The 21,452-nt window shown below is 40.1% G+C and overlaps 1 protein-coding gene and 1 long non-coding RNA gene across 11 annotated transcripts in view; both read left to right on the forward strand.

Moving 5' to 3' along the window:
* LOC134287811 (uncharacterized) overlaps window positions 1-11,571 on the forward strand; it is a 37,164-nt gene extending 25,593 nt beyond the window's left edge. Inside the window, exon 3 of the long non-coding RNA XR_009997562.1 lies at window positions 11,151-11,571. This is a non-coding gene — a long non-coding RNA (uncharacterized LOC134287811). The remainder of the gene's footprint in view (window positions 1-11,150) is intronic.
* Window positions 1-21,452, forward strand: part of LOC109397513 (dual 3',5'-cyclic-AMP and -GMP phosphodiesterase 11) — a 460,696-nt gene that overhangs the window by 201,488 nt on the left and 237,756 nt on the right. For 2 of the 10 annotated variants that reach the window (XM_062850788.1, XM_062850789.1), the window contains exon 2: window positions 11,174-11,570. The exons of 7 other annotated variants lie outside the window; for them this stretch is intronic. The gene's annotated coding sequence lies outside the window, so the exon portion shown is untranslated. Of the gene's footprint in view, window positions 1-11,173; window positions 11,571-21,452 lie in introns of those variants that run through there. One more of the 10 variants, XM_062850795.1, reaches the window with a different exon arrangement.

Below are 21,452 nucleotides of genomic sequence, written 5' to 3' on the forward strand. Positions count from 1 at the left end.
GGGACGAGATCAAGAAAAACACGCCAATTTGTCTCGACCTGTTCTGGGAAGTAGCAGAATTCTGTATAGATGCCAGCTTTTTCATGTTCGAAGGAGCGTACTACCAGCAAATCTTCGGTACCGCAATGGGAAACCCACTTTCGCCGATTATTGCTGAGTACGTGATGGAAGACCTTCTCGATAATGCCGTTGCCGCCAACACGGTCGTGATTCCGTTCCTGAAAAAATACGTTGATGACCTGTTTCTAGCACTTCCACTCGAAAAGGTTGAAGATGTTCTCAACGTCTTCAATCAACAAAACGAACACATTCAGTTCACCGTCGAAAGGGAGGAAAACAGCAGACTACCGTTCCTCGATATGCTGCTGGTACGCCAAGAAAACCGCACAATAAAAACGGAATGGTACAGGAAGGCAATTGCGTCGGGTAGGTTCCTGAACTACCACTCAGGACATCCAATAAGCATGAAGATGAACGTGTTCGCGCCCATCGGACGCTCCGGTGGAAAATGTGCCCCACTTTCCCCTACGAGCATGAGCAACTCCACTCCAGCTCCCACAAACGTAAACACGGCAGCGACAGCGAGCCCAGCGCGGGACCACTCACCACTAACGATGATGATTGATGATGACAGCTGCTTGCGAGCGCGTGTCGTCGCGACGGCACCCAGTTGGACGAACGCGTGCATGCCGCGCGTGAGTGACTCGTGAGTGACTTCCACCAGGCAGTGCAGCCAGATGAGGAGAATATTCTGGAATGATTTAATCGCCAAAGTTGGAGAACATTCTAGATGCACGTTGAGGTGCTATATAAGGAGAGCACCAATCCCGACAGGAAAAACAGTATCATTTGACCCGGCTAACGGTCAAGTAGTGTTTAGTGTTAAGTGAAGTGAGTTGTACTTATAAGCGTTGGCGTGGCTTGGACAACGCCAAGTGAAGTAAATAAAGTGGTTTAAGTTTAAACCTTGTGTTTCTTTCTGCGGAAAGAAATTCCCCGTTTGAGGCACTGCGGAGCCCCAAACATTTTGGTCCTTCGAACCGGATCAACGGAGGATTTCTGGTACCCCAGGTCTTGCGAGACTCCATCCCGCCAGAACTCCTAGAGCTTCCCGTTTGAGGCACTGCGGCGCCTCAACATTTGGTCCTTCGAGCCGGATCAACAGAGGATTTCTGGTACCCCAGGTCTTGCGAGACTCCATCCCGCCAGGAATCCAAGAGCTACCCGCTTGAGGCACTGCGGCGCCTCAACATTTTGGTCCGTCCGAACCGGATACCGTACCTGTGGAGTGGAACCGGCCTACAGTCCCCGGTTCACCGCCGAAGCGTCCTGCTGGTCATCGAGGCGACCAGTCCAGGAATCCCTGCCGGTCTGTGGACGATCGGCACCAACGGTGACTTCTTTGCCGCCGGCAAAGACACCATCCATCGAAGGATTTCTACCGATCGACGAGTCGGTCGGTCCCAGCGAGTCTTTCTGCTGGTCGAGGCGTGATCCTTTCCTCTGGAGGATTTTCCGCCGGTCAGCGAGGAGATCGGCACCAGCGAGTTGTTCCCCTGGTCAACGAGGCGACCAGTCGAGGAATCTCTGCCGATCATCTGTGAACGGTTGGCATCAACGGTGACTTCTTTGCCGCCGGCAAAGACACCATCCCATCGAAGGAATCCCGCCGATTGACGAATCAGTCGGTCCTGGTGAAGCGTCCTGCTGGTCATCGAGGCGACCAGTCGAGGAATCCCTGCCGGTCTGTGGACGATCGGCACGAACGGTGACTTCTTTGCCGCCGGCAAATACACCATCCCATCGGAGAATTTCTACCGATCGACGAGTCGGTCGGTCCCAACGAAGATATCTGCTGGAACCGAGATCCTTTCCCCTGGAGGATTTTACGCTGGTTAGCGAGGAGATCGGCACCAGCGAGTTGTTCCCCTGGTCAACGAGGCGACCAGTCGAGGAATCCCTGCCGGTCTGTGGACGATCGGCACCAACGGTGACTGCTTTGCCGCCGGCAAAGACACAATCCCGTCGAAGGAATCCCCCCGATCGACGAGTCGGTCGGTCCTAGCAAGGCGTCCAGCTGGTCATCGAGGAGACTAGCCGAGGAGTTTCGTACCGGTCAACGAGAGATCGGTATCAACGGTCCTTACCGCCGGTGAGGACACCAGCGTATCGAAGAGGAATTCTGCCGGTGAGTGTACGACGAACATCAAGGGTGACATCTTTGCCGCCGGCAAAGGCACCAACGAGGAGATTTCCTGCCGATCACCGAGGTCATCGGCTCCAGAAGAAGTGCTTCCCTGGTCAACGGGCGAGAGGAATTACCGCCGGTCAGTGGACGATCGGCACTGGATGTGTCATTCTTGCCGCCGGCAAGACAACCAAGGAGATAATTTTATACTGATCAGCGAGCCTTGCGATCGGTACCGTAAAAGCCTTCTGCTGATCAAGGAGGTATCAGTGGAAGCAGGACAGCCCCTGCTAGTCACCAAGGACAAGATCGTCCGCCGATCAGTGAGGTGTTCGGCCCTATCAAAGTCGTTCCCCTGGTCAACAAGGTGACCAGTCGAGGATTTCCGCCGGTCAAAGGAGATCGGCACCGTCGGTGAATTCTTGCGTGAGCACCGAAAAGAGGACTTATCGACCAACCACCGACCGTAGAAGTGAAGATGAGACACCACACACCGGAATTTGAAGCACCCGCCATGCATGAGATACAGCTGCTCATCCATCTCCGTGAACAGGTCTCGCGGAAGACCCGGCACATTTTGGGAAACCTGGTGGAGGCAGAGCACGACCCGTCGAAGATAAGATCATCGCTCCTGCGGGTGTACGAGAAGAAGCTAGGCACGTACTACCAGGAGTACGCCAAGCTTCACCAGGAGATCTTGGATCGCATCCCAGCATCGGAGTTCGAGGATCAGGGTGACCTGGAGATGGACTTCTACCGGCTACACATCGAAGCGCTGCTAAGGATAGAGCAGCTATCCGCGAGCTTGGCTGGTGAGTATCAACTCAGCGAGAGTGAGAGCCGTGTTTTGGAAAGCTTCCAAAGCAGGCAGCTGTCAGAGCCGACTCAAGAGGAGCACTCTGACAAGTCTAACGTGAAACCGTCACATCACGTTGCGACGACCGTCAGCAATGTGGAGTCCGCTCAGGAAGAGCGCTCCAATCGGCCCAGTGTGACGCCAACAAATCACACTGTGATATCAACCCAGCCACCAGCCAAGTTGCAGCCGAAAGAGTGCCGAGCGTTTGGTGGCTTCCATAATCGGCATCAGGAGAAGTCCGTCTCAGAAGAACTCTACGACTCATCCAGTCTAGAGCCGCCGGCAATTTCTGAGACGTCCAAGGACGAACCGAACAACGTTTACAGGGAACACGATAGGTCGTCCTGTACGAAGGAACCGCGACACACAACGAGATGTAGCGTACCATGCAGTAAAGATCGACAAGGCGTGGATTGGAAGCGGACTTCCCTCCGGACAGAGTTAACACCGACGAAGCAATCCACCCAGTCCTGTATGCCGCTATCGAGTGGCACTGCGATACCCGTCCAGGAAATCCAACCAGTCAGCGAGGATTGGAGACCATCTGGAAGAACGCCATGGATTCACCACCAATCGCAGTGTGGTTGCAAGAAGCTCTTCAGCGCACCCAGAATAGAACGACCGACTCGAAAGGTGCGATCAGATCACCAACCGAAGAATGCTCAGAAGGAGCACTGCAAGCCGGTAAGTATCCGGAACCAACGTCAGTCGGAGTCCGCTCAGGCGGAGCACTCCGGCTCACCAAGCTACACCATAAGGTCTGACGAGTCAGCAGCCCCTGGTCTTTTGCATGAAGTACACCATCGACCCCGCTCGGAGCTCGCTCAGAAGAAGAACTCCAATCTGCCAAGAGTAGAATCGTATCCAAACGTGCATTCTACTACACCCGTCGATCATCCGGAATCCGCTCGGAAAGTGCATTCCAAGCCGACCAGTATCGAGCAGCAACTACGTCATGAGGAGTCCAGCATAGGGACAGTGACAGTGGCAGCCGTGAAGTGCCCAGAACTGGCTCAGGAGAAGCTCTCTGACCCGTCCGGTGTGGAACAGTCCGTTCACACTGCAACTTTCGTCGAAGGATCCGGCTTCACCTCGAGGATGCAGAATAAGCCGTCTGTAATGGAGCTGTCAAATCCCCCTAGACGTATCACCGAGTCCATGGCAGGCAAGAAGGAATCAGAGTCCGCTCAGGAGGAGCTCTCTGATTTGTCCTGCGTAGAATACCCTCTGCGCACCGCGACATCCGCCGTGGAACCAGAGTACGCTTACAAGGAGTATTCCAAGCCGTGCAGTGATGATCTGCCAGATTCCACTGCAGAAAACCCGAGACACATGAAGATCGATCAGGATGAGCGCTTCAAGCTGTCGCACGTAATGCCACTGTGTAATGCAACAGCTGCAACCCAATGGGAGATCGTTCTTGACAAACCAAGGCTGCTGTTGGACGAAAAACCATCGCTCGCGACAGTCATCCACCAAGTGGAGTCCGCTCTAGGGGAGCCCTCCAAGCCATCAACATGGGTGATATCTCTAGTTAACCCAGCGATGTTTTCCAAAGGGTCCGAGTTGAAGACCATGGAATGTGGATCTGTTGCAGCAGACAGCGTGAAGATGGCTCCAGACACTGCTGCACGTGTCACGGTCTATAACAGCAACTGCAAGCCAGGAAAGCAACGAGACCTGCTAAGATCGAAGGCCAAGAAGAAGTGGCATACAAAGCCAGCAAAACCACCACCAAAGACTATTGCGGACGATTCGAGATCTGCTCGAGTGGGTGAGTTCAACTGTGCGAAAGGTTGCTCAGAAACATCTATCGAACAACTATGCCCAGCCAATGATGAACACGTTGGATTATCCGATCGGAAGACGTATTGTGTCGAATTGCCCACCGAGAGTCGCCATCAACCAACACGACGAAGACGGAGTTTTGGAAAGATTCCGAAGCGTCGACCACCGCTTCGACTCGATTGCAGAGAAGCCAACCGTCATCCGATGCCGTTGCTTCGACAGGAATACTTCCAGCCCGGGGGCAGTATGTTCGCGCCCATCGGACGCTCCGGTGGAAAATGTGCCCCACTTTCCCCTACGAGCATGAGCAACTCCACTCCAGCTCCCACAAACGTAAACACGGCAGCGACAGCGAGCCCAGCGCGGGACCACTCACCACTAACGATGATGATTGATGATGACAGCTGCTTGCGAGCGCGTGTCGTCGCGACGGCACCCAGTTGGACGAACGCGTGCATGCCGCGCGTGAGTGACTCGTGAGTGACTTCCACCAGGCAGTGCAGCCAGATGAGGAGAATATTCTGGAATGATTTAATCGCCAAAGTTGGAGAACATTCTAGATGCACGTTGAGGTGCTATATAAGGAGAGCACCAATCCCGACAGGAAAAACAGTATCATTTGACCCGGCTAACGGTCAAGTAGTGTTTAGTGTTAAGTGAAGTGAGTTGTACTTATAAGCGTTGGCGTGGCTTGGACAACGCCAAGTGAAGTAAATAAAGTGGTTTAAGTTTAAACCTTGTGTTTCTTTCTGCGGAAAGAAATTCCCCGTTTGAGGCACTGCGGAGCCCCAAACATTTTGGTCCTTCGAACCGGATCAACGGAGGATTTCTGGTACCCCAGGTCTTGCGAGACTCCATCCCGCCAGAACTCCTAGAGCTTCCCGTTTGAGGCACTGCGGCGCCTCAACATTTGGTCCTTCGAGCCGGATCAACAGAGGATTTCTGGTACCCCAGGTCTTGCGAGACTCCATCCCGCCAGGAATCCAAGAGCTACCCGCTTGAGGCACTGCGGCGCCTCAACAGAACGTCGCCTTCAATTTTGCAAAACGGGTGCTCCGGTTCTCGACAAACATCAGCCTGAAACAAGCAAAAACGATAATTTTCGGGCTTCTGAGGTTGAATGACTACCCTTCAAACATCATCAACCGAGTAATACATCGCGCAAGTGGAAATCCGACCAATGGAACAGCTATGGAAGTGAGTAGCAACGAAAATGATCAGGAAGAACCAACAAAAACATACTACTCACTCACAAACATACACGGTCTAACACAAACAATAACAAAAACATTGCGTCGGGAATTCCCAAATGCACATATAGCAAGCAAGCAGCACAAAAACATTGGCTCGCTACTTCCAACAGTAAAAGATCGTACACCAATAGAAGACCGTCACAATGTTATCTATCAGGTGGACTGTGCCGACTGCGATGCTTGCTATATCGGTATGACTACTCAGAAGCTCAAGGCACGACTATCAAAACACAAATCGAACATGACAAAACTACAAACACTACAGAATGATGGTCACACAACCGAAGATGCTGCTATCCAGGCAATAATGGAAACAACGGCGCTCGTAAATCACGCAGCCTTGAAGAATCATACGTTCAAGCTCGGTGAAGCCAGGATTTTGGACACTACACACAAAGGAAGAAATTTGCCGATCCTGGAGAGCTGCCACATAAACAACACTTCAAACACAATAAACAAACGGACGGACACGGACAACCTTCACATCGCTTATGCAGGGGTTTTGCATTGGATGAAGAATTTTCAGCAAAACCGAAGAACACGAAATGCTTGATCAAAACAAACATGAAAAATTGATTGTAAACACACACACATACACACTCACGATCGGGAAACGTTTTATTTACTCACACCAAAACACTAAAGATCTCACACACACTCTAGAATAGGAATCAGAAAAGAGCCAAAAAGCAATGGTGCTAGATCAAGTGCCGGGTACCAGATTCCAGCTCAGCTTAAACAAGAGCTTTTCCACGGTTAGGCTTACACCGACACCGTCCGTTTTGGCGAGGGAGTAAGTACACGGAGAGTTTTGCAGTGAGGAAATATTAAGTTTTTCAAATTTGCATTTTTAAAACAGAAACTCTGAGCCGACATTTACACGTTCCACAGAACCACACTGGACGAAAAATCTGTGAAATTCGGTAAAAATTAAAAAGTTTGAAATTTTGTAATTTTGTCTAATTGGTTTAATAAATAATCTTTTAGAGTCCCAGAAGAAGGTCCCAAACGGACCGAAACGTCGGACAAGATAAAATAGCAGTATTTTTATTTTTGTCAAGACTGGCAAGCCATCCTTCGAGAGTAAAATTCGACAGTCGAAAATAGTCAACTACTATGTTTTTCGGCATATAGTTGCTTAGAGAAATGGCTCGCAAAATGGAGTTTGTTTTTTTTTCGTTTTTTGTTGCTTTTTCGGTCGATTTTTCATATTACTTTTTTCGTACAAACACGTCGGAGCCTTGCACGAATGCAACAGTGAACGAATTATGCAGATCCGTCAACTCCTTCCCAAGACAAATCGTGACACACAAACAGCATTCCATTTTGAGTAATATAGACTTGCTGCTACGATATCAGGGTTCCTTGGATACGACGCCGACGATCATTGTTTTTATTGTTGCTTTTTAATGCATTACACTTTGCAAGCATACTTTGGTACTTTTTCAATGAAAGAATGATTTATATGCATTGCTGTGGGAGGACTTAGAAGCTGCGGTAGAACTCTGCGGTGTCACAAAGTTCAAAATATTCTAAAAATTCGCCATACCGTCTCTGCCGTTCATCCACAAATTCCTCTTGTGATCACCATGAAACCGCTTTTGCTATATATTTTTCCTCCCCAGTAGGGTATCGCGCTACTTGGGCGGTGGCTTCTATATTCGTCTGTTTTCCACTATAACTCAGTCAATTTTGAATCAATTGACTTGAAATGTTGTACACGGGTAGATACTATACCTATCTCACTGCATTCCAAAAATGGTGTCAATTGGTTCAAATTTGACTGAGTTATAGTGGAAAACAGACGAAAATAGAAGCCACCGCCCAAGTGGCGCGATTCCCTACTACAATTATTCACCTTTTTGCCTAAACTGAACTTCTTTTGTACATTGTGAAATCCCTATTTGTCCCGCCATCTTTGAAGACCCCTTTTGTTTTCCTTTCTTCCCCAATAACCTTTATGTTGCCCCTTTCAGCCTCTTTTTTTGGGCTCTCTGACAAAACCCATTTCTGCCCGCCCTCCTTCAAGCATTATGAGACCGTTAACCTTAAAATGATATTGGGGTCCATGTGACCCAGACAGGTACGCTAAATATACAATACGCCATCAGGGTGCACCTAGTTTAACATCTTAGGAGCTTAAACTTCTTCACATTGCACCTCTTTTGCCATCCGATCACTGTGATTCTTCTCTGTTCCATTCAATGTCTTCGGAGACTCCATTTTGCCACTTATCTTATTTTGGCACCGGGGAAGTTTCTTAACATGGTCTGAAACCCCTCTCATCTCTGGATAATGGAGCTCCCATACAATTGAATTAGCGTGTGACTTACCTATGGAGCAGTTTGTCAAAACAAAAACGTAGTGGGCAGTTCAGTCTATGGTACGATGTTAACTGGGGCAGCTAGTATTCAATAAAATAATTTATCATTAGTTAATTATTCAAAAAATCGAAAACGATTTGTATTGAAACGAACATTTTTACTTGTCATGCTTATTTAGGTGATTTTTCTCCAATTCAATTGTTTTCCAGTAGACATTCCTAGACACTGAAGACATTTCTTGAAGTTTCTAGAAGGAGTTCTCGCACTATTACTGGTAATCAGGGATGCCAGATGATTTTTTGAAAAATCTGTATCTGACTTTCAAAAAATCTGTATTTCATACAAAATTTGGGTGAAAAATCTGTATCCCACACAAAAATAAAATAGTCCGTCTAGGTAAAAAAAATCTGTATTTCATATAAAACGAAATCTGTACATTTTCCCAAAAATCTGTATAGTACAGATTAATCTGTATATAGACTTTTTTAGAAATTATAAATACACTAACGATTGACTGCCATTTTAATTTAAGCACAACATCCAAAAATGTTTCCTCTAGCCCGTGACGTAAATATTCCAACGAATCAAATAATTCCAAATGTGTTGAAGTTTCTTGTAAAAGTTTGAAAAACAGGGCTCTGTTAACTAGAAAATTTGAAATTGCACAAAGCGGTAAAAAATGTAGCATAATTGAAAATAAAAAAATCTCGCGAATAAAATATTCAATTTCCAATGACAGTGAAAGTAACTGTTTCGATAAGAAAAGAAATTTCTCGATTCGTGGAGGTAATTTTAACTGAAATATTTGATCAAGAACCATCATTACGGGCCTTCTCAAAGCAAATTTTTTGTTTCAAATTTCTCAACAACACAGGTAGCAACAAACGTTAAGCAAACGAATGACTTGCTTACTGCTTACTGCATTTGTTTTAATGGTATGACAAACTATGCCATCTGAAGGGTTGAATGAGCTGACAAAATAAGTTAGTTTATATTCAATAAGTTCATAAAAGCTTAGGATCTGTGTGGTAGTTCTTATGCTCTGTAGAAAACTTTAAAACAAAGAAACTTTATGTCAAAAAAATGTTGCACAAACGCCTTTATCGATTTTCCTCAGGTTTACATGAAGGCATTTCTTGGACAACTTGTTGAGAAAGCGAATACGATAAAAAGTTAGATAAAATTTGGTATTTAGTTATAAATAATGTTAAAATAATTGTGCAAATGTAAATTTTGAGAATGAAGTTAAGTGTTATTTATCCCTCTGATACCCAAATTTTAGATTTTGATCTAAATATCATTTTTCGTCATCTAAAATCGATTTAAACATGTTTTGGAAGATGATTCTTTTCAATTCTCGATTTCGTGAATTTCAGTTTTTGATTTTTCTAATTTTTATTTTTGAACATCCCCACACTTTTATATTTTTCCTGGAAGCCAATTTGGCGAACGGATTTTTTGAGATGGAAACATTTTGAGATTTTATGATTATTGTTGAAATATTATTATTTTAATTTTTTTTCAAATAAAATTTTATTTTCCGTGTAATTTTAAGGAAAATAATTTTAGAGTGTATTCGATTCCCTTTAACTATTAAACATGGATAAAATGATTTGGGAAAAATTTAAAATATGTTCATTCTAGCGATTCAATACAAAATAAACAGTGACTTCTGAAAGGTGACTAAAACATCAATTTTTCAATGATTTTTAAAAAATGTAAATACGCTTTAAAATACACCAAAAACCATTTTGAGATATACAGAACAGTTCTAAATATCAGCCAAAAATATAAAAAAAAATGATTTTACACGAAACAAAAATTACAAAAATGCTCAAACTATACCCCGTCTAAAGGCGGGATTGGGTATTAGAGGGTTAATGACATTTGAAAGGAAATACATATATGTGGATCACAGTATGCTGTATTCTGAAAGATGTTGGTAGGATTCTTCAGAGCAGTTCATTTTATTTATTAAACAAAGTGTATATATTTCTGAAAGAGTCTATATATGGCATCCTGCTGCTAATATTGTTCCTTATATATGTCTGTATTTTTTGCATTCCTGATCTGGTCATAACATTAATTCGACTTCTTACAATGTTTACTATTGTGGAACGAATGTAGTTTCTACGGCGAAGCACCAAGGAACTTTTGTGAAAAGTTTTATGAAAAATTTCCTTAAACTAATCCTTGAATATTTTTTTTAGAAATTTACTTTGATTTTCTTTTGTGTAATTACATGCAAAATGTTATACAGTTGTGACAGATTTTCAAAATTTTCCCGTGATTGAATTACTTATGTAATTTCTTGAAAAACAAATGAGAATAGTTCTTGGGTAATATTTTTGACCATTCTCAGTAATTTGGAAACTCTAGGAAAAAGCTAATCAAATAATTTGAAAGAATATTAGTTGGACTAGCCGAAGGGTATTCGAAACTTTTAAAGGCCATTTTGTTTTTTCCGCACTTGGTGGTATTTCTGAAAATTATTATCATTTCCTGACCTAATTTCTAGAAAAATTGTAAACAAAATACTCGGAAATAATTCTTATGAAACTCCGATAAAAATGATAAACACCAACTGCCAAAAAACGGGTGCAAAAGCTAAACAATTTATTATTGCTGTATTCAGCTGTTCTATTTTTGTCAAACATTTACCGAACACGCTATTCAAAATTAAGTGTGTATATCACAAGATTTTTGACCATTCCATTTCACTATTCCCCACTGTTCAGCCGTAACCGTCGATGTTTGATAGTAAAAGATAACACAAAGCACAAGGAAGGCAAAATAGAAAAAGGCAACAACTTCAACAGTGAAACAAACACCCTCCTACCGAGGAGGAGCAGTTCAGAACAACGTGGTGGTGCTGAAGTGACAACCCCTACCCACAGCAGCAGCAGCCATCAGCAACAATTGTCTTGTCGTCATCCACCAAGTGTAGATAGTGCTGAAGACAACACTTTGCTCAGTGTGATCATTGCTGGGTGCGCTTTCTTCGAGTCGCCGCGCCGCGCCGCGCCGCCATGCCACATCGCGCGCGCTCTAGTAGAAGTGGATAAATAAATTAATGGTGGCGACGGCAATCGATTTGTCTTGGTCGCGTCAAGCGGCCTCGGAGGACGAGGACTTTGGGACCTGAATCCTTTCAAGCGGTAAATTAAGATATTGATTTTTGTGTTTTTATTCCGGTGGATAGCAGCGTGACTGGTGGTAGCGGATATTGGAAGTTGGTGGTTCTGCACGCGGTGGGAGAGCACTTTCTCTTGTTATCAGTTTCGGGGTGGTATATTTAGAAAGTAGTCTAAAAATAACCAGCGGCAAGTGGTGCGTTTATTGATCTAGGTAATTTTCTCGCAAATTGCTTTTTTTTTTTCTGCGGCTAAAAATACAAAAAAGCTATTACTGCATAATGGGGCGTTAACGAACATTTGACATTGTTTTCTGTGGTGATAATCGCATGCCATATACTTAGATATTTAGTTTAGCCTAAATAATGGAAAAGTGAAAAAAAATCAAAGACCGCTAAAAGCCCCAAGAATATTGTACCTATGCTTTCTCATGCTGGTTTGGTACCTACATTGATTTTTTTTTCAACTTTTATATACATCCTAGCTTGCTAAACTTATGCTCAGTAAGCTGGTATAACTTATTCCCACAGTCTTAAAAATCCACCCTGATGTTAAACTTTTACAAACTGTTTTTCCCCTGGCAGTATCCCACATTTCTCGAGAAAAACTTCCCCGAATCAATTATCTCCCGACAAAATTGTTAATTACTTTTCACGCATTTCTCTACCCACGGGGGTACATTAAATCATGCGTATTTTTCTTCAGCACCAGCGATGATTCGCAAAAACTGCGCAAAACTTTTCAGCACTCTGCCTGGAGAATTCTTTCGAGCAATGCAAAACTCTAAAAATAGTAGGCTCATAGGTCGACGTCGACGTGGTAACAGTCGAGCATAAGCTAGCGCATTAGTTTCAACCGGCAGCATTGATAGAAATGCGGCTCGAAACCATAAAACTACCGCAACCAACTGCAGCGGCTCTTCCTCAGTGCGACAATTCTTCCACTTCTAAGTGCATCGTTGCTCTCTTTTTTTTTCATTGTCATTATCTAGGATGCGAAAACAAGATAACACTCCATGTGAGGTTTGTAAGAGCCAAGAAACTTAGGAACCGTACGTCGTCTACCTATCTACTATCTACCGATTCTGCACTGAAGGAGCATCAAACACGTGCTGCGCCGACTTATCTGAAAGTGCCACACTACGTCGGAGAATTCGATTGGGAAGCCCACCTCTCTCTTTACCATCGGTCTATGGGCTAGTCAGTTATTCACCGTTGCATGCGGTTGCACACATGTGCATGTGCTGTGCATTTGTGGCTGCAACAACGATGATTGACATCGGAGGAATGTGTGTAGGTACCTATGAAAAGAAAAGACGTACGAAGGCGTCTTGTTTGATATTTACATGCTGTTATCGTTTCCTTCGGAAGGGGCGGCAGAGGGGACGGTAATCTATCTAAGGCAAACTGGGAAGAACCATCCCTCCCACAAACCGTCTCGTGGAGGCAAGTGAAGTGTACCAAGGCAGGTGATTGAAAATTGATAGTACACATTCGATTCGTCAACATTGACACAATTGAAATTGATTGGATTCCGAATGTGGGATGTTCTTCTAGTACGCTGAAATTCTCAAATCGGCCGGATAAGATATAACAACAAACTGTCTTAAGATTATCAAAACAACCTAAGGTACGGATTAGAGATCACTGTTATAGAAGTTTTTTTACTTGTTTTGGAATGTTATGATAAAATAAATTCAAGAAAAATCGGTTAGAATCATTCGACTATCCTAGGCTACTTGGCAAATTTTAAGGGATGAAAATCAGCTTTCTTCAGAATAATGTGGCGAAAAGATAACTAAACTCCAATTTTGCCAGATTTTGCGGACGTTTCGGTCGATTTTATTGGCCTTCGACTATCTTCTGTGGACTAATCCTCTAGTCGTCTTTTTACTATCTGACGACAAATCGAAGGGTACTGTTTTTTTGAAAAATTGAAATTATATGACATAGATCCGCGATGAATACTACTCTTAGTGTATTTAAAAAAAGTCATTCCAATATCCTGAAATATCTTCAAAGACATCATTTCAATATTTCAATTCAAGAATCCGTTTACGAGTTATAATTTTTTGAAAAAGAAAGTTGTTTTTTTCATACGCCCTTTTCAACAGTTAATTGTGGCAAATGGTTATAAGTATGTTGATGCAAACCTAAAGATTTACGAAATTCAACGCATTGACAAAATCTCATTCGAATTGAAAAATATCGAGTAAAAATGGCATATGTTTTGGATTGGAAATGCTCCAAATCAAAAGCTCTTTTTTAATTGTTTTTATTCGTGAATTTTAACTTATTATAATTCTTCACACTACAAAAAGCTCTGTCCAGTAATTCAATGACTACTAGTACATCCAGTAACTACTAGTACCTAAACAGGTCTGTCAAGAATGAAGTAAACAGGTCGTTTTTGATACAGAATGGTCAAGTCTTCGCTTCTACACAGTAAAAAAATGTTACAGCACATAACCGGCGTATCGCACAGATTTGTCCATCTGTTTATAAATTTACAGTTTGCTCTTAGTTTGAAGCTTGTATTCAACATTCCATACAAGAAATAGTTTAATGCAAATTTCAGTGAATAGAACTTTATATTCTTGTACCAACTTTTCGAACCCTCTAAGCAGAATACCATCTTCGAATGAGCGTAATCAGTTTCGTACCTTTTAATTCTGCCTTATGTTGCTTATCCTTTGACAGATACGCGTATTTCGACTACCACTTGTAATCTTCCTCCACGGTGTGCCGAAAACCGTTATTAACAAATAAAAATGTCCACCCAAGTGGCACCCGGCATTTGAAAGATATACTATTCTAGTATCTCCTCTAAAAATTTGAAAATGTTTCATCGAGGGAAACTAAAGTTTTTGTGATTTGAAGATTTTGAGCCATTTCTATAGGATTTTCTTATATGAGTAAATATGCACGCACGGTGTGCCTGATACCACTATTAACAAATAAAAATATACTCTAAACTCACACCCGGCATTCGAAAGATATACTATTCTAGTATCTCTTCCGAAAATTTTAAAATGTTTTATCGAGGAAAACCAAAGTTTTTACTGTTTGAAGATTTTCCTATATTTTCATAGAATCAGCTCATATATGGCAATATGTATTGTCATACGGTGCTCTTCATATCTTAAACAAATAATAACACTGCTAAACAAAATTAAAAAAAAAAAACTTCGTATTATGCGATGAGAAAAAAAAAGGAAAGGGTCTTGGAACCCTAGAAGTGCCATAGTGAAAGAATTTTCGAAAAATATTGGAACGGGTCTTCACAGTTCAAGGCCGAAGTTTGAATTGAGAACTTGGGGTGTTCAATTGATATACGCATTAGAGTTTCTAGGGTCCCAAACCCCCATTATTATTATTATTTTCTCATCCCATAACGCGAACTAGTGCTGAACGGTGTCATGAGTTTCACAAATTCCAAAAGTACAATAAATATTCAAGCAACTTCTCTGGAAATTTGGCAACATTTTTTTTTATCTGTATTAACGAGATTTTTAGCCCTAGGCTAGTTCATCTCAGGTCCCACGCTTTACTTCCTTTCCGAAGGAAGAACTCACATTTTGTGAGTTTGTCGGGAGTGGGATTCAATCCCAGGTCCTCGGCGTCATAGTCAAGTGTTATAACCATCACACCAGGTCCGCTCCACATTTGGCAACATTTCATTGAGAGGAATGCCAATTACCGTAGTTTGGAAATCTAATTAATATTTTATAGTTCTACCTGGTACTCGAGTACAAATAAAAATGTGGCACGCCGTGAGCGTTGATTACAAAATCTTTCTAAGTGTTTGGCACCGTTTTTTTTTGTTTTTAAGCACCTTATGTGTTGGTATCTTGTCGGTGAATTTGAAAACGTTTCATGGTGAAACGAGAGTTAAACTGAATGAACAGCCAAATATTTTTGTATTCCTAGGAAGCTTTGTAAATCGTTGGTATGATGTTTAAGATATTGAAGATTTTAAAGTAAACCTAAATGCTAATAGTTGTACTACCCAGCTTTTATACGTCATGTTACTAACGTGTCTTCTGTGAATTTAGATATTTTACATTTGAATGATCATCAGTAACAACAATTTTAAGCTTTGATTTCAATTTCATTAGAAATATGCATACTATCACTTTATCTATAAACACGGTTAAAACACCTACTGAGTTTTGTAATAGTATCGCAAAAAATGTGATATACAATCAATGTTTTAAACGAGTTACAAAATATATATTCATTGTGAGGAATGATTAACATGAGAAATTGAAGTAGTATTCTATGAAGTTACTACATTTTCAATATACTTTATCATGTCTTATATTTTCAAACCACAGTAATTTGCGATCGTTTCAATGAAATGCAGTCAAATTTTCAGAGAAGTTGTTTGAATGTTGTATCTTTGGAATGGTGTTTGTGATATTTGTTAATATTTGTTTATGATTTGAAGAACCAATGAAACATCCTATGACAATATTGCCATATATGAGCTCATTCTGTGAAAATAAAGGAAAATCTTCAAACAGTAAAAACTTTGGTTTTCCTCGATAAAACATTTTCAAATTTTCGGAGGAGATACTAGAATAGTATATCTTTCGAATGCCGGGTGTGAGTTTGGAGTACATTTTTATTTATTAATAGTGGTATCAGGCACACCGTGCGTGCATATTTACTCTTATAAGAAAATCCTATAGAAATGGCTCAAAATCTTCAAATCACAAAAACTTTAGTTTCCCTCGATGAAACATTTTCAAATTTTCGGAGGAGATACTAGAATAGTATATCTTTCGAATGCCGGGTGTGAGTTTGGAGTACATTTTTATTTATTAATAGTGGTATCAGGCACACCGTGCGTGCATATTTACTCTTATAAGAAAATCCTATAGAAATGGCTCAAAATCTTCAAATCACAAAAACTTTAGTTTCCCTCGATGAAACATTTTCAAATTTTCAGAGGAGATACTAGAATAGTATATCTTTCAAATGCCGGGTGCAACTTGGGTGGACATTTTTATTTGTTAATAACGGTTTTTGGCACACCGTGCCTCAGTGTCAGTTATGCATGGATGGAACTCATGAATCATGAGTTTTGTTTTTCTTTACAAGGTAAGTAAAAAGTAACAGGAATAAAAAATATGCCACTACTTCAATAAATTCAAAAACGTTTAAAATTCAGATTTTTTTTTTTGAGAACCAGATTATCACACAAGAACACGTTTTCTTATCGAAATCAACTAGATTGACGGGATCAGAAGGTTCTTCGACAATACCTTTAGTGAATATAACTCGATATAAAAAAACATCGCAATTGGCGCTTCACGGGCTGTTTTCAGTGCACAAGGGATTTCTCAACCTATCTTGATGCATTCCTTGCTTGAATCGCTCAAGAAACCGTTTTTTCTTCGATCACAGTACGCAACTGTGAAGAAATGACAGTTCAAATGGCAGTCGACGTAGAAAGTTTCTGCCAGGAATCACACAAGAAGTTTCTTGGGTGATTCCTTTGGAATACAAAACTGGGATTTGGTTAAAAAATTTGTAAAGCATGTTGTTAAATATTTTAGTAATAATATCATTGAAAAAAAAAATCTCGAAGGACTTAAACTCAAAATCCCCCTGGTGGTTTACTGAAAACCTTCAAAAGATGTGACACTTCAGATACATCTAATCCAATATTTCTTCAATGTGAACGAACTTCTGCCTGTCATTTTTGGATTTCTTCAAGGAAACTATCCAGGAATTTCTCAATTATTCCTTCCTGGAAAACAAAAGATCAAACTTGTCCTAAAATTTAATTGAAAATTTCAGTACGGATTTTTCTGCAATGTCCACTTAGCATTTTTCAAGCAATCTTACCAGTTGTTATTGTGAAAGTTAATGAAGGAGAAACTTCAAAGAATCCCATCATGGCATCCACAATTACAGACTTGAAACTTTGTTTGCGTTTTCTACAGAAAAAAAAAATCGTACACCAACACACTTCATATTATTTATATATCAAAAAGATGTTTGCAAGTGAGAAAGAAATAAACAATTACACTGTGATGTATTGCTTATTTTGTCAGATGTGTGCATTTGATTTTTGAATCCGTTATTGCGTCAAAAATTTAGATTTTAGATTTTTGTAAAGTGATTTTTTGTTTCTTGTTCATTTTTACAGTAGGATATTTTTCACGGTTTTCGCTAGTGAAACTATTCAAAATAGAACTTTCTTAATTTTTGTTGAAACTTTTACAGAAATATAAAAAAAAGCTCTCTGAAGGCATACTAAATATTATCTTATTTATTTCTCTCGAACAGGGTTTTTCAGCACGTGCACCACGGTGCATTTGCACCGCGAGGCATCAAACTTAGTATCAGTTATACAAACATTCATTTGTTTCAAAAGTTGTTGAAAACTAAAATTCGTAAGCTCTGTTGAATTCAAATGACATTAAAAGAGAAACTTCTAAGTTTGAGCCAAAAATATTGAGATTTAGAGGTGACACAGTCGCCTCAAAGTTGAATTTTCGAGTGATAAATATGTGTTTTGAGTCGCCTACACTTGCGCTGCCGTAACTCCTATATACCATGTGTGTTGCTTGGGCATGTGTAGGAGTTCTAGAAACAATTTACCAAGGATTTTGATCGAAATTCGTCAAAAAATATCTCCAAAAATCTAGCAATTGCTTTAGTGCAATAGCTTTGACGACGACTGTTTGGTAGACTTTTTGGTTAATTCAGTGGCAAGGAATGACAGTTAAAAAGTTTCAAAAAAAAAAAAAGAACAACTACTACACGTAGAAACAACAATGTATTCGATTCCCTGAAGAAGATCCAATAAGGATCGAAACGTTGGAAATAGAAAACATATAGTTGTTTTAGATCCCCGTAAAAACTGAAAAACCCCAAAAATACCCCAAAAAATAAAGAAATATCAAATGTTGTAACATAAATATGCCATGAGCAATACATGCAGGACTTCGTATAAGTTCTCCCCACATTTTTTTTTCGAAAATATCTTTTATTTGACAAGATGATACCTGAAATCTCGAAGAATATCTTCAACCAAAACATATTAAAAAGACACGGATTCAGGTCGACAAACATTAAAAGATACAATTAAATCGAAGTCAAAATCAAATCTGCGAGGAGAAAAACTAAAAATAAATTAATCTGGGGGGATAGCAGAATTTGTTTTTACAAACAAAGTAAATCATTTGGAATTTCCGAAAAAGTGCACCGAGAGAAAAAAGGTCTCAAAACCTCTGCTCTGAAACTTCATGAAGGAATTATCCCAAAAACTTCCAAAAAAATCTTGCTAATAAGTTTATCTCTCAAGCTTTCTTGTCGTTTACGTGGTTATTTTTTTTTTGATAAAGTTCCCTTATCTCACTACAATTACCAAAAACTTTAATGATTATTGCAATGAACACCAATATGCTTGAAAATGGGTAGTTATCTGTATAATGTTAACGCTTTTCCAGCATCATAATAATTTTCAAAATTCACGAGATTTGACGACAATGTGAAAAACAAGCATGAGCTCCTTGTATAAATACCAGGGAATGAAATTATCAGCAAATTGAGACGAAAAACGGCGTTTTTCGAGCAACCGATTTTTTCTGTTTTTACCTCTCCTGTGAGAAATGTTTATTGGTCGTTGCTGTTTGTCCCCGATCAAAGATAGCCGAAAACTGGAAATCTCTCTTTTTATTTTCGCTATCCAACTTTATCGCCTGCAAAGTTATCGCGATAATTATCAGAAGGCAAATAACAAAAATTTGCCGCTAACGGGATTCGAACCTAGACCCTCCACAAAAATGTGTATGAGCGCGCACCATAACCACTCGACCACACAAGCTGCTCGAGAGAGGACAGAAATTTTATACATAAAAGCTACAGCCGGTGACGACGGGACTACGGAAAGGCGAACAAAGAGCAGAAAGCAAACCAGTCAACTTTTCATTGGAGATGATAATCGATTTTCGGCGCTGCGGAACGAGTGAAAACGCATTCTCGGGAGAAACCCGGGTCTGAATTTATCGCACGTCTTTTTTCGCCGATAATGCGTGTGGGAGAGTTTTCTACTATCGCGATCGTGATCGATAATTTCATTCCCTGAAATACGTAACCAAAAAAGAATCCAATATAAAATCCTCCTAAATAAATAAAATTCATATTTTCGAATATTTGAAAATATTCTACAGGGGATAGACAAAATGATCTGGACAGGCAAAATTTTCACTTTTCAAAAAATGTTCAATTAGCTGTTACTTTTCGAAAAGTGCATCAAATATTTTCAAATTTTCACTGTAAGTTCCTCAACTAGTTGTGTATCAGTGGACAAAATTTGGAAAAGATCGGATCACGAAGTTATAAAAATTTTTGAAAAAGGTAAGATTATCCGATAGCCAACTTTGAGCTGTTATATCTCCGGATTCAATGAACCGAATGCAATGAAATTTTGTCCATTTATGACTTATATAATGAGCTATGGAAAACCATTGACTTAACTTAATATTCTTAACACGGAAGAAAGTTATAACGATTAGATTATTTTTCTAAAAAACACCAAATTATCCAAAACATCAACATCGTTTCAAAATTCAAGATGCAAATTATAGTTCATTTAGTTTCCCTCTATTTGACTTATATATAAATGCGTTTTGAAGGAAAGTAACAACATAGCCGTCAATAAATTGAAAAAGTAATGGGATGCATAATAAAAATAGACCAATTTACTGAAAAATCGTGAAAAAAATTTAATCGCTATAACTTTTTCGCTTGTTAAAAATTTCAAGTTAAGTTAAATGTTTTCGTGAGTTCATTATATAAGTCATGAATGGTCAAAATTTCATTGCAATCGGTTCATTGCATCCGGAGATATAACAGCTCAAAGTTGGCTATCGGATAATTTTATTTTTTTCAAAAATCTTTATAACTGCGTGAAAAATTGTCCGATCTTTTCCAAATTTTGTCCACTGATACACAACTAGTTGAAGAACTTACAGTAAAAATTTTAGAATATTTCATGCACTTTTCGAAAAGTTACAGCTAGTTGAACATTTTTTGGAAAGTGAAAATTTTGCCTGTCCCGATCATTTTGTCTATCCCCTGTATTAAACAGTTTTTAAATTTGTTTTTTTTTATTCCAACTTATTTCTAAGGTTCATTAAGGTTGAGCTCAAAACATTTTCTCATTTTTTTTAATTTTTTTTATTTAAATAACGGAGCAATACTTTGGTTATCATTTTCCATACGCAATTTAAAGAAGGATAAATGTATCTTCAGATTGTTTCCTGGTGGAAAATGATTTTTGTTTTCAGTTTTACAGAAACCACTTCAAAACTTATTAAAAAAAACTTTCTGGAAAACTAATAAACACATTTTTATCAAGAGATAACTCGAAACTTTCTTAAAATAAGCATCGATTCTGAAAATATTTTTCAGTTTTTAGAAAAATAATTTTAAAAACTTATGAAATGCATCTAGTTTTACCTTAAGTTGATACTGGGTTTACTACTTATTCTGGGTGATGCCGAATTGAGATTTAAATCACTTCACGTCGCATCATTATTGGGATTTACAGGGGATGGCCAAAATGTTTGGGATAGGCAACTTTTTTTTTCTCGTACAAAAATGTTCAACATGCTGTAACTTTTCATAGAGTGCATCAAACATTCTCAAATTTAGACTGTTTGTTCGCCTATTATATGTGCAAAATTAGTACAAATTTGAGTTCCATTGGCTAATCTTTCGCGAAGCTAGAATCGTTCTGGTAAAAAACTATTTTTAGACTACTAACTTTTGAACTGTCATATCTCGGAAACCAGTGAACCGAATTGAATGAAATTTTTAACGTTTATCAACAATATATTGATACTTGATACGACGCTATAAAATGTAACATTTTCTCACGATGAAT

Source organism: Aedes albopictus, chromosome 2 (genome assembly GCF_035046485.1).
Source record: "Aedes albopictus strain Foshan chromosome 2, AalbF5, whole genome shotgun sequence".
Taxonomy (NCBI): Eukaryota; Metazoa; Arthropoda; class Insecta; order Diptera; family Culicidae; genus Aedes; species Aedes albopictus.